The 13,646-nt window shown below is 37.2% G+C and overlaps 1 protein-coding gene across 3 annotated transcripts in view; it reads left to right on the forward strand.

The window, feature by feature from the left end:
* gpat3 (glycerol-3-phosphate acyltransferase 3) overlaps positions 1–13,646 on the forward strand; it is a 69,932-nt gene that overhangs the window by 43,099 nt on the left and 13,187 nt on the right. The window lies entirely within an intron of this gene.

Below are 13,646 nucleotides of genomic sequence, written 5' to 3' on the forward strand. Positions count from 1 at the left end.
AATTGACAAAAAGGATTTCCCAGTTCTGATTGCTACTTGTTTCAAACTTTTATGGGTTATATTTCTTGGATAATCAAAATTCAGAGGAGCAAGGGTGTGCAATAAGCCAAAGTATAGAGGAAAGGTTCATGTAAAATGGAATTTGCTCTACATCTCCACTTAACAAGATGAGCACAATATATCTTTTCATTAAGAATGTACTTAGCAGCTTGTTGCAAGTTTTGTTTAGTTTCTTTATTACTTTCAGTTTGCCAGACCAACTAAATGGCAGCACTCTTGTCTGGTGCTTCTTATTCTATTATAAGGCATTTATTCCAAATATTTGTGTATCAAATCTCTGTTGTCCTTTTGGCTTGTATCTTGAATGGACGATGGCGAAGCTGCCCCTGATGTGGACCCTCAGAGTGCTTTACAGCACTCCTGTGGGGTCCAACTGCCCAGTCTGACTCTCGTCAGCTCTGTACAGGCTTTAAATGGCCTGTAAATGGAGGCGATGGTAATTTTATTCAAAAATTCTGCGACTGTGGTATCTGCACCAAAAATGGTGGTGCCTATGATTAGGAGCGGCCTCGAGGGGTTACAAACTCCAGGGATATAGAGGACTGGTGGAGGGGACCAGAAAATGGAGAGAACAACCTCCGTTTGAGAATGAGAAGCAGAGGAGACAATCCATGGGATGGTGAACACAGCAGCGGCAGACCAATGAGCAGTTCTGTAGTTGAAGAAATGCACAAGCTGTGGGATACTGGTGACTGAAGTCAAAGGACTTGCAGCAGGCTGTGGACTGCTGGAGACTGACTGAAAGGTAGCAGGTTTCGGAATTGGGATGCGAGAGGGTGCTGACGGGTTCGTGGTCAAGAAGAGCAGCAAACAATATTGTTAAATTTTTAAGTTTGATAAATATAGCACAAAATAGAAAGATCCCAGTGGTGGTAGTAGCATTAGATGCAGAGAAAGCATTTGATAGATTGGAATGGGATTTTAAAATTTGAAACACTTAATGCTTTTGGGATTCCAAATACTTTTATAAATTGGATAAAGGCATTATATGATCAGCCAAAAGCTAAAGTGATTATGAATAAACAAATGTCAAAACCCTTTTTGTTAGAAAGGTCTTCTGAACAAGGTTGCCCATTATCATCTTTTCTATTTGCATTAGCAATTGAGCCATTAGCAGAAATAATTAGAACAGATAAAGAAATTAAAGGATTTGAAGTAGGTAAAGATCATAAAATTAGTTTATTTGCAGATGATGTTGTAGTATATTTAACAAGACCAGAAATATCGATAAATAAGTTGAATGAAAGTTTAAAAGTATATTGACTAGTATCGGGCTATAAAGTCAATGTTCATAAAAGTGAGGTGATGCCTGTGGTGGATATTGGATTATTCTCAGTGTAAAAGATTGATAAAATTTAAATGAAAAAATGATGCAATTAAATATTTAGGAATAAAAATATAAATAATTTGTTTAAATTAAATTATTTGCCATTATTAAAAAAGCTGGAAGACGATTTGAGAAGATGGAAAGATTTGCCAATCATGTTAATAGGATGAGTGAATTGTATTAAAATGAATATTTTTTCCGAGATTACAATATTTATCTCAATCGTTACCCATTCATGTACCAGAATTATTTTTTTGAAGTTTGAATAAAATAATACCAAGATGTCAAGAATTGGTTTAGAAAATTTAACATGGAAATTTGATCAGGGTGCAGTAAGACTACCAAATTTTAAGAATTATTTTAAAGCAGCTCAATTGAGATTTTTGTCCTCCTGTTATCAATGGGATGAAAAATCAGCTTGGATTCAAATAGAAATGAATAAAATTGGTGAAACTATTCCAAAGTTATTTTGTATAAATGGAATAATGAGTCATTTAAAGATTTTTCCATATTGAAACATATTTTAAACATATGGAATGAATTCATATTGAGAGAGGAATTAAAAATTATCAATTACCAAAAATGTTGTTAAAACAAAATCAACTTCTTCCTTTGACTTTGAATAATTCTTTATTTGATAATTGGTAAAATAAAGGTTTACAGAGGATAAAAGATTGTTTTTTGTAGGATTAAAATTTTTTTTGGACCAATTAAAAGATAAATGCAATATACATAATAATACAATTTTGCATATTATCAATTAAAATTGTATTTAAAAAGAAATTGGGAACAAATTTGAGACTTCCAAAACAAAGTCAATTTTTTTTAAATTTAAATTTTTTATTTTTCACACCATAAAACACGTTAGCCATGATATTCACTTTTTCATTTTCACACATATACAGTGACTTTTTCTCCCCCCCCCTCCCTCCTCCCAAGCCACCCCCCCACCCCCCCCTCTCATCCATTTTAGGTATACAATCTAGGTTGCATTAAATCAGTCAGACAATGTTGTCATTCAACAAAAATACACCAGATATTCTACTGAGTCCATTCTTTTCTTTTCTTCTCCTTCCATCAACTTAGGTAATGTTTGTTCCCGGTAGGTTTTCGCTATTGTATTTAATGTAAGGCTCCCATACTTGTTCGAATATTTCAATATTATTTCTTAAACTATATGTTATTTTTTCTAATGGAATACATTTATTCATTTCTATATACCATTGTTGTATTTTCAAATTATCTTCCAATTTCCAGGTTGACATAATACATTTTTTTGCTACGGCTAGGGCTATCTTAACAAATCTTTTTTGTGCATCTTCCAAGTCAATTCCAAATTCTTTATTTTTTATGTTACTGAGGAGAAAGATCTCTGGATTCTTTGGTATATTGTTTTCTGTTATTTTATTTAATATCTGATTGAGATCATCCCAAAATTTTTCTACTCTCTCACATGTCCAGCTTGCATGAATTGTTGTTCCCCTTTCTTTTTTACATCGAAAACATCTATCAGATACTGTTGGGTCCCATTTATTTAACTTTTGCGGTGTAATGTATAGTCTGTGTAACCAATTATATTGTATCATACGCAGCCTCGTATTTATTGTATTTCTCATCGTTCCAGAACATAATTTCTCCCATGTTTCCTTTTTTATCTTTATATTTAAATCTTGTTCCCATTTTTGTTTAGCTTTACCATTTGTTTCCTCATTCTCCTTTTCTTGCAGTTTAATATACATATTTGTTATAAATCTTTTGATTAACATTGTATCTGTAATCACATATTCAAGGTTACTTCCCTCTGGTAAACTCAAATTGCTTCCTAATTTACCTTTCAAGTAGGATCTCAGTTGGTAATATGCCAGCGCTGTATCTCCAGTTATATTGTACTTATCTCTCATTTGTTCAAAGGATAAGAATCTACTTCCTGAAAAACAATTTTCTATTCTTTTAATCCCTTTTTTTTCCCATTTTCTAAAGGAAAGGTTGTCTATTGTAAAAGGGAGTAGCTTATTTTGCGTCAATATTAGTTTTGGTAATTTATAATTTGTTTTATTTCTTTCTACATGAATCTTCTTCCATATATTGAGGAGATGGTGTAATACTGGAGAAGTTCTATGTTGTACCAATTTTTCGTCCCATTTATATAATATGTGTTCAGGTATCTTTTCCCCTATTTTATCTAATTCTAATCTCGTCCAGTCTGGTTTTTCCCTTGTTTGATAAAAATCTGATAGGTACCTTAATTGTGCGGCTCTATAATAATTTTTGAAGTTTGGCAATTGTAAGCCTCCTTGTTTATACCATTTGTTAATTTATCTAGTGCTATCCTCGGTTTCCCCCCTTTCCATAAAAATTTCCTTATTATTTTCTTTAACTCTTTGAAGAATTTTTCTGTCAGTTGTATTGGCAATGCCTGAAATAAGTATAGTATCCTTGGAAAAATGTTCATTTTAATACAGTTTATCCTTCCTATCAGTGTTAGTGGTAGCTCTTTCCAATGCTCTAAATCGTCCTGTAATTTTTTCATTAGTGGATTGTAATTGAGTTTATATAATTGGCCTAGATTTTTGTTTATTTGTACACCTAGGTATCTTATTGCCTGCATTTGCCATCTGAATGGGGATTCCTTCTTAAATTTTGAGAAATCCGCGTTATTCATAGGCATTGCTTCACTTTTATTTACGTTTATCTTGTATCCCGACACTTCTCCATATTCCTTCAATTTCTTATATAGTTCTTTTATTGATAGTTCTGGTTCTGTTAAGTACACTATCACATCATCCGCAAATAGACTGATTTTATATTCCCTGTCTTTTATTTTTATTCCTTTTATATTATTATCTATTCTTATCGATTCTGCTAGTGGTTCTATAGCTAGCGCAAACAATAATGGTGATAGTGGGCATCCCTGCCGCGTTGACCTGCTTAAGTTAAATTGCTTTGATACATGTCCATTTACTGTCACTTTCGCTAACGGTCCCTTATATAATGCTTTAATCCAATTAATATACTTCCCCGGTAAACTGAATTTTTGCAATACTTTGAACAAGTAATTCCATTCTACTCTGTCGAAGGCCTTCTCTGCGTCTAAAGCAACTGCTACTGCAGGTGCTTTATTTCCTTCTACTGCATGAATTAAGTTAATAAATTTACAAATATTGTCTGTTGTGCGTCTTTTTTTGATAAATCCAGTTTGGTCTAAATTTACCATTTTCGGTACCTGTTCTGCTAATCTGTTTGCTAATAGTTTAGCTATTATCTTATAATCTGTGTTTAGCAGAGATATTGGTCTATATGACGCTGGTGAGAGTGGATCTTTCCCTTGTTTTAGTATCACTGTAATTATTGCTGTTTTACATGAATCTGGTAAGTTTTGTGTCTCATCAATCTAGTTGATTACATCCAGGAGGGGCGGTATTAATAGATCTTTAAATGTTTTGTAGAATTCTATTGGGAGTCCATCCTCTCCTGGTGTCTTATTATTTGGTAATTTTTTTATTATCTCTTGTATTTCTACTGTTCCAAATGGTTCTGTTAATTTATTTTGTTCCTCTATTTGTAGTTTTGGTAGTTCAATTTTAGTCAAAAATTAATCTATTTTCCCTTCTTTCCCTTCGTTTTCAGTTCGGTATAATTGTTCATAGAATTCTCTGAAGTTTTCCTTAATTTCTTTTGGATTATATGTAATTTGTTTGTCTTTTTTCCTTGTTGCCAATACCATTTTCTTAGTTTGCTCTGTCTTAAGCTGCCATGCTAAGATTTTGTGTGTTTTTTCACCTAGTTCATAATATTTCTGTTTTGTCTTCATTATATTCTTCTCCACCTTATATGTTTGTAATGTTTCATATTTTATTTTTTTAATCCGCCAATTCTCTTCTTTTGGTTGTATCTTCCTTTATTGCTAATTTTTTTTCTATGTTTACTATTTCCCTTTCCAACTGCTCTGTTTCCTGATTATAGTCCTTCTTCATCTTGGTTACATAACTTATTATTTGTCCTCTAATGAATGCTTTCATTGCGTCCCATAGTATAAACTTATCTTCCACTGATTCCGTATTTACTTCAAAGTACATTTTTAATTGTTTTTCAATAAATTCTCTAAAATCCTGTCTTTTAAGTAGCATGGGGTTTAATCTCCATCTATACATTCTTGGAGGGATGTCCTCTAGCTTTACTGTCAGTATTAAGGGTGAATGGTCCGATAGCATTCTCGCTTTATATTCTGTTTTTCTTACTCTATCCTGCATACTAGCTGATAACAAAAATAGGTCTATTCTTGAGTATGTTTTATGTCTAGTCGAGTAGTATGAGTATTCCTTTTCTTTTGGGTTTTGTTTCCTCCATATGTCCACAAGTTTCATTTCTTGCATTGATTTAATTATGAATTTGGTTACTTTGTTCTTCCTGTTAATTTTTTTCCCCGTTTTATCCATATTTGGATCCAAATTCAGATTGAAATCCCCTCCTATTAGTATGTTCCCTTGTGTATTAGCTACCTTCAAAAAGATATCTTGCATAAACTTTTGATCTTCTTCGTTAGGTGAATATATATTAAGTAGATTCCAAAGCTCCGAATATATCTGACATTTTATCATAACATATCTCCCTGCTGGATCTATTATTTCCTCTTCTATTTTAAATGGCACATTTTTGCTAATTAATATAGCCACTCATCTTGCTTTTGAATTATACAATGCTGCTGTTACATGTCCTACCCAATCTCTCTTTAATTTCTTGTGCTCCAATTCTGTTAAGTGTGTTTCTTGGACAAATGCTATATCTATTTTTTCCTTTTTCAGTAAATTTAGTAGTTTCTTCCTTTTAATTTGGTTATGTATTCCATTAATATTTAAAGTCATATAGTTCAGCGTAGCCATTTTATATTTTGTTTATCTTCTCTTTCCATTTTTCCATCATTACCTTTCCTCCTTTTACATTTCTGTTTTCTTATTTTCAACTCTTTACCAGACAACATTCCTACAACATCCAACATTTTCCTTATTCTCCTATTTCTATCTTCTTTATCCCCAATCTCCCCTTCCCCTCCTGAGTTGTCCTTTATCCCTTGTCGGACATCCACATCTCCCCTCTCCATTTGGATTTGCGAATCCACTCGCAAGCGTCAACTGATTTTGCAGTGACCGCTCTTTTCCCCCACCCAGCCCCCCCAGAAAAGATTTCACTTTTCGTATGTCACAAAGGTCACTCTTTTAATTCCCTCCTTATTCTCTCTATTCCATTACCTTCCCTTATTAATTCTTGTCTATACTATCTATGTTTTCCTCTAATTACAGATACTTTCACGTATGCCCATTGTCTCTATTCACTCTTATACCTCTTTACCCGCATACATATCAATCGTGGTCATTTTTACCCTCATTACCCGTCTTCATCCCTCAGTCTATTTTTGTCTTTACCCACATACATATCAATCGTGATCATTTTTACTCTCATTACCCGTCTTCATCCCTCAGTCTATTTTTGTAATTGTTCTGCAAATTTTCGTGCTTCTTCTGGATCCGAGAATAGTCTGTTTTGTTGTCCTGGAATAAATATTTTCAATACCGCAGGATGCTTCAGTGTAAATTTATACCCTTTCTTCCATAAAATCACCTTTGCTGTATTGAACTCTTTTCTCTTCTTTAGGAGTTCAAAACTTATATCTGGATAAATGAAGATTTTTTGCCCTTTATACTCCAGTGGTTTGTTGCCCTCTCTTACTTTTTCCATTGTCTTCTCCAGTACCTTTTCTCTTGTAGTATATCTTAGGAATTTTACTACAATAGATCTTGGTTTTTGTTGTGGTTGTGGTTTAGAGGCCAATGTTCTATGTGCCCTTTCTATTTCCATTTCTTGCTGTAGTTCTGGACATCCTAGGGTCTTAGGGATCCACTCTTTTATAAACTCCCTCATATTCTTGCCTTCTTCATCTTCCTTAAGGCCCACTATCTTTATGTTATTTCTTCTGTTTTTTGAGCTAGTAGTTCCTGTGTCTCTTTAGTTTTTTTATTAGATTCCTCCAATTTCTTTTTTAAGTCTTCTACCTCCATTTCTGCTGCTACTGCCCGTTCTTCCATCTTGTCCATTTTTTTCCCCATTTCTGTTAAGGTCATATCTATTTTATTCACTTTCTCTTCTGTGTTGTTTATTCTTCTTCTTAAATCATTGAATTCCTGTGTTTGCCATTCTTTAAATGACTCCATGTATCCTCTAACAAGAGCAAGTATATCCTTTACCTTGCCTTTCCCTTTATCTATTTCACTGTATTCTTCCTCTTCTTCTTCCTCTGGGTTGGCCATCTGTTGTTTCTTTGGTGCCCTTTCCTCCTCTTCTTTCTTGTTTCTATTGTCTTCTGTGGTCTCTTCTTGCTGCAGGTGTTCTGCAGCTGTCGTTGCCGGCTGTGGAGATCGACTCCCCAGCTGGTCCCCCCTCCCGTCGGTGTGTTTTTTTTCATGCGCGGTTGCGCACTTTTACTCGGCTCTGTGAGCCATTGTTGTAGTTCTTTTTCTACCGACCTGAGGTAGTGGGCTCCTCTCTCTACAGCGGGCCTCTTCGGACAGGTAAGGCCTTCACCTTTTTCCTCCGTTTCTTCTCTTCCTCTCTTCTTACCGTTGATTTTGATTTTTCTTCTTTTGTCTCCATCTTCTTTCCACCTTTATACTCACTTTTCTTTAACTTGTATTTCTGTGCCTTTGTATTTTCTCTTGTTTTTCCCGACTTTTCTGGAGAGGGCTGGAGTTCACCGTCCGGCCACTACTCCATCACGTGACTCCTCCAAAACAAAGTCAATTTGAAGATATATTAACATGGTCAAGACATTTATTACTAATCTGTGATAGAATAATACCTAGTGTCACTGAAAATGTACTCCCAGAATCACAGTGCGGCTTTCGCGCAAACAGAGGAACTACTGACATGGTCTTTGCCCTCAGACAGCTCCAAGAAAAGTGCAGAGAACAAAACAAAGGACTCTACATCACCTTTGCTGACCTCATCAAAGCCTTCGACACCATGAGCAGGAAAGGGCTTTGGCAAATACTAGAGCGCATCGGATGCCCCCCAAAGTTCCTCAACATGGTTATCCAACTGCACGAAAACCAACAAGGTCGGGTCAGATACAGCAATGAGCTCTCTGAACCCTTCTCCATTAACAATGGCGTGAAGCAAGGCTGCGTTCTCGCACCAACCCTCTTTTCAATCTTCTTCAGCATGATGCTGAAACAAGCCATGAAAGACCTCAACAATGAAGACGCTGTTTACATCCGTTACCGCACGGATGGCAGTCTCTTCAATCTGAGGCGCCTGCAAGTTCACACCAAGACACAAGAGCAACTTTTCCGTGAACTACTCTTTGCAGACGATGCTGCTTTAGTTGCCCATTCAGAGCCAGCTCTTCAGCGCTTGACGTCCTGTTTTGCGGAAACTGCCAAAATGTTTGGCCTGGAAGTCAGCCTGAAGAAGACTGAGATCCTCCATCAGCCAGCTCCCCACCATGACTACCAGCCCCCCCACATCTCCATCAGGCACACAAAACTCAAAACGGTCAACCAGTTTACTTATCTCGGCTGCACCATTTCATCAGATGCAAGGATCGACAACGAGATAGACAACAGACTCGCCAAGGCAAATAGCGCCTTTGGAAGACTACACAAAAGAGTCTGGAAAAACAACCAACTGAAAAACCTCACAAAGATTAGCGTATACAGGGCCATTGTCATACCCACACTCCTGTTCGGCTCCGAATCATGGGTCCTCTACTGGCATCACCTACGGCTTCTAGAACGCTTCCACCAGCGTTGTCTCCGCTCCATCTTCAACATTCATTGGAGCGACTTCATCTCTAACATCGAAGTACTCGAGATGGCAGAGGCCGACAGCATCGAATCCATGCTGTTGAAGATCCAACTGCGCTGGGTAGGTCACGACTCCAGAATGGAGGACCATCGCCTTCCCAAGATCGTGTTCTATGGCGAGCTCTCCACTGGCCACCGTGACAGAGGTGCACCAAAGAAGAGGTACAAGGACTGCCTAAAGAAATCTCTTGGTGCCTGCCACATTGACCACCGCCAGTGGGCTGATATCGCCTCAAATGTGCATCTTGGCGCCTCATACTTCGGAGGGCAGCAACCTCCTTTGAAGAAGACCGCAGAGCCCACCTTACTGACAAAAGACAAAGGAGGAAAAACCCAACACCCAACCCCAAACAACCAATTTTGCCTTGCAACCGCTGGAACCGTGTCTGCCTGTCCCGCATCGGACTTGTCAGCCACAAACGAGCCTGCAGCTGACGTGGTCATTACCCCTCCATAAATCTTTGTCTGCAAAGCCAAGCCAAAGAAGAACTATATAAAATTCAAGAAACCACAAAAAAAATTATATAAATGAAAAAATGCGATGGGAGAAAGATTTAAACACACATATTCAAGAGGAAATATGGTCAAAATTGTGTCAAGAAAGTGTTATGAATACAGGTAATGCTAGATACAAAATGATTCAATATAATTTTCTCCATCAGTTATATTATACACCACATCAATTTAATGGACCTAACTCTAATTATTTAAGTAAGTGTTTTCGATGTACAAAAGAAATAGGGACTTTTTTTTACATTCAGTGTTGTCCTGTGAAAAAGTGGAAAGGCTTTGGAAAGATTTGAGTATTATTAGGACAAATTATGAAGATAAAGATACAAAAGGATTGAAGAATTTTTTTAAACTTGGGGATATATATGAAAAGGATTTAAAAAAATTGAAATTGGATAAATGCCAATAGCGACTGCAAAGAAATGTATAACGATAACACGGAGAGCTGATAATGAAGTATTATTAAGTAGATGGCATAGTGAAATTCAAAATTGTATACCTTGAGAAAAAATTACAAATAGTTTAAAGAATTGAGTTGAAATTTTTTATAGTATTTGGAAATGATATATGGATTTTATGAATAAATTTCCGTCCACTTCCACCTTATCCACTCTCAATCAGAAATTATATTAATAATTAATGAATATATCTATGCAAATACTATATGTAGTAGTAGGTTTTTTTTTACTTTTAGGAGGGAGGGGTTGGGGAGAAAAATCTAAAAGTTATTTTTTTGTATCATTATGTATGATCGAACGATTAATGTTATATTAATTGAATTTATTTGTCTGTATTGATACAAATGATAAATAAAATTTAAAAAAAAATAAGGGTTTGTGATCATGTCGGAGGTTCGGATCTGGAGCTTGGACTCTGTGGCTGCGGAAGTGTTGGAGGTGAATCTACAGACACTTGGTGACTCTGAGGGGACCATCTTTTGCTTCCCTTTCTCTAATTGTAAGGCATTTCAGGCAATTTCTGCTGATGGTGAATCTGTCGGTCTTCCAGCAGATGGAAACAAATTCCATGTGGCACTGTCTTTATTACATGACAATAAATTGAATCTTTGTTTAATTTTCAGACCCTACTAAAAGCTTTAGGAGCTGTGAAGCACTAATTCGGATGATACAATCTACTGAGTAGGCCATTCAGTCTCTCGTTTTTTTGTTACTGTAGCTTATGAGCTACCAATTAGTCACAATACTCCTTCTATTTTCTTGTTCTCTGTAATTCTGTCCAACATCCTTTAGTTAGTTGCTTCAGGTAATGCATTGTAAATCATAGCCAAGTACTATGTTTAGAAGATAACCTTTTAAGTTGAGTGCCCTGCATAATAACCTTGCATTATATTTATGTTAACATTTTATCCTTATTGATCTGTTAGTCCTCACGAATCCAATTTGTCATCAATGATATAATGTGTCTCAGTCGCCTACTTACCTGCAGATGGGAGTGGTGCTGGTCCCTGCTGATGATGTAAGTGATGCGACATGCGGAAGTAATAGCATGCATTGACAAATTGCTGTGTTGTGGACTGCCGCTCTTATGTGCAAGTGAGCTGCAGCTGTTGTCCCTGCAATATTGTCAGCTGCCTGACGAGCCTTCAACCTGGCTCCTGCCCATTCCAAGCCTTGCTTAAGTGTTTCCCTCACCCAGTGACCCCATCATATTGTCATACAGATGTTAAACATACAGTAACCCGCCATATAGAGAGTTGGAGTGGAAGCAAGGGCTCGTATGTTAGCCACGGACTGTCTTAAAATCGTGAAATCGGAATTCGACCACATGCAGGAGTTTGGCATATTCCACAGATCTGACAGCTGCTGTGGTTCACTTTTGCGTATGGTTCAAAAAAATCTCAGAATTGGTGGCCTTCGCAGCACATCTCCGTGGTAAACCTGCATTTGCGAAAATAGATCTAGTATGTGCTTACTATCAGATTCAAGTTGAACCTTCTGATGTTGCAAATATGGCGGTAATTAACACTTTTGGCACATCTGAGTTTCTGTAAATCCCATTTGATCTATGGAATGCAGCTCAGACGTTCCAACAGTTTATGGACCATGTACTCACTGGTCTCAATTTTGTGTTTATATACATCGACGATATTCTGATCACAAGTGCTAAATTGTGATCAATCCCAGTAAATGCTTTTCTGGCATTGCCGATCTTATATTTTTGGGACATAGAGTTACGCAACATGGTATTTTGCCCGATGAATCAAAGTGTGAGAGATTTGAGAAGTTCTTACACCTGTTACATTTGGCCAGTTGCAATGTTTTTTAGACATGATGAATTTTTATCGCTGGTTCCTGCAAATGCTGCAGCATCTCTATTACCCCTTACTGATCTACGAAAAGGATCCGATAAGTCTATGTCCAAAAGATCATTAACTTTGGGAGATGATGCTGTGTGTGCTTAAAATAATGTGAAGATTGTGTTTGCAAATGCCACGGTGCTTGTACATCAAAAGCCCAAGGCCTTGCTCCCTCTTACCACAGATGTATCTGTCAGTGCTGTGAGAGCAGTGTTGGAACAATGAGGCAGTGGGCAATTGGAACATCTGGTGTGTTTTTTTTAGGCAAGCTGTCACCAGCTCAGGCAAAGTATATTATTATGTTTGGTTGAGAACTCTTGGCCATCTATCTTGCAATGAAACATTTCCGCTTTTTATTGTAAGGTTGTCCTTTCACCATTTATACAGACCACCAGCCTCTTTCGCATATCACACATACAACACACATCTCTACTCTCTCAGAGAGATTTGGCATTTGGATTTCAACCTATAGTTTTCATCGGACATATGGCACGTCTGAGGAAAAGCAAATGCCATGGCCAACGCCCTATCTAGGCACAACATTGACACGTCATGTACAACTACTGCCATGGTTCGTGCACAGCACACTGATCCCAATCTCTTCCAGTATCGCAGGATCATCTCTGGTCTCCATCTTCAAGATGTGACCCTGGATGAATCGAGTGAAAAGTTAGTCAGCAGTTTTTTTTTGTTCACAGGAAGGCCTAGGCCTTTTGTGCCAGCAGCTATAAAGCAGGAAATTTTTGAGTCTCTTCACAATCTATCACACCCTGGTAGAAGAACATCAAGCAAACTAGTTACAGAACATTTTACCTGGCCTCATGTTAAATGGGATGTTGTATTATTTGGCAAATACCTGCTTGCCACCTCAACCTTCTAAAGTCTCCAGACACACAAAGTCCAAGCTGGGGGATTTTGTTGTTCCAGATTCCCGTTTTCAGTAGTTGTACATGACATGTGCACCTAGACTTGGTAGGCCCGCTTTTCCATCTTGTGGATATACTTATCTGCTCACATATGAAGACTGAACTACCAGGTGGCAGGAGGCCATTCCTATCACTGACATCTCTATGAAGACAGTCACTAGGGCTTTCATGGATCATTGGATTCCATCTTTCAGTGATCCAGTCACTATTACAACGGATTGAGTGTCTCAGTTCAAATTGGTGTTGTTTTGTGCTCTCGTTGATCTTCTGGACACTATCCATATTTGCACTATGACTTACTATCTGCAGGCCAACAGCTTCGTTGAGTGTTTCCATCGACAATTGAAGGTAACATTAACGTAGATGTATCTACATGAAGCAAATGTTTGCCCATGGTTCTCCTTGGTGTGTGTACTGTCAAAGCAGATCTTAGATGTTCAGTGGCAGAACTAGTATATGATACCACACTAACCTTGTCCGGTGAGTTTGTGAATCCTAGACTAAGCACAACGCTCTATGATCTGGAGAGTTATGTTGATCGTCTTCGGAAAAACACGAGCTTACTCCATCCTATTCCTATGTGGCAGCCATTACCTGCATTGTATGTGCTGAATGATTTACAACACTGTACTCATATGTTCTTCCAGCAT

This window comes from Narcine bancroftii, chromosome 3, assembly GCF_036971445.1.
Source record: "Narcine bancroftii isolate sNarBan1 chromosome 3, sNarBan1.hap1, whole genome shotgun sequence".
NCBI lineage: Eukaryota > Metazoa > Chordata > Chondrichthyes > Torpediniformes > Narcinidae > Narcine > Narcine bancroftii.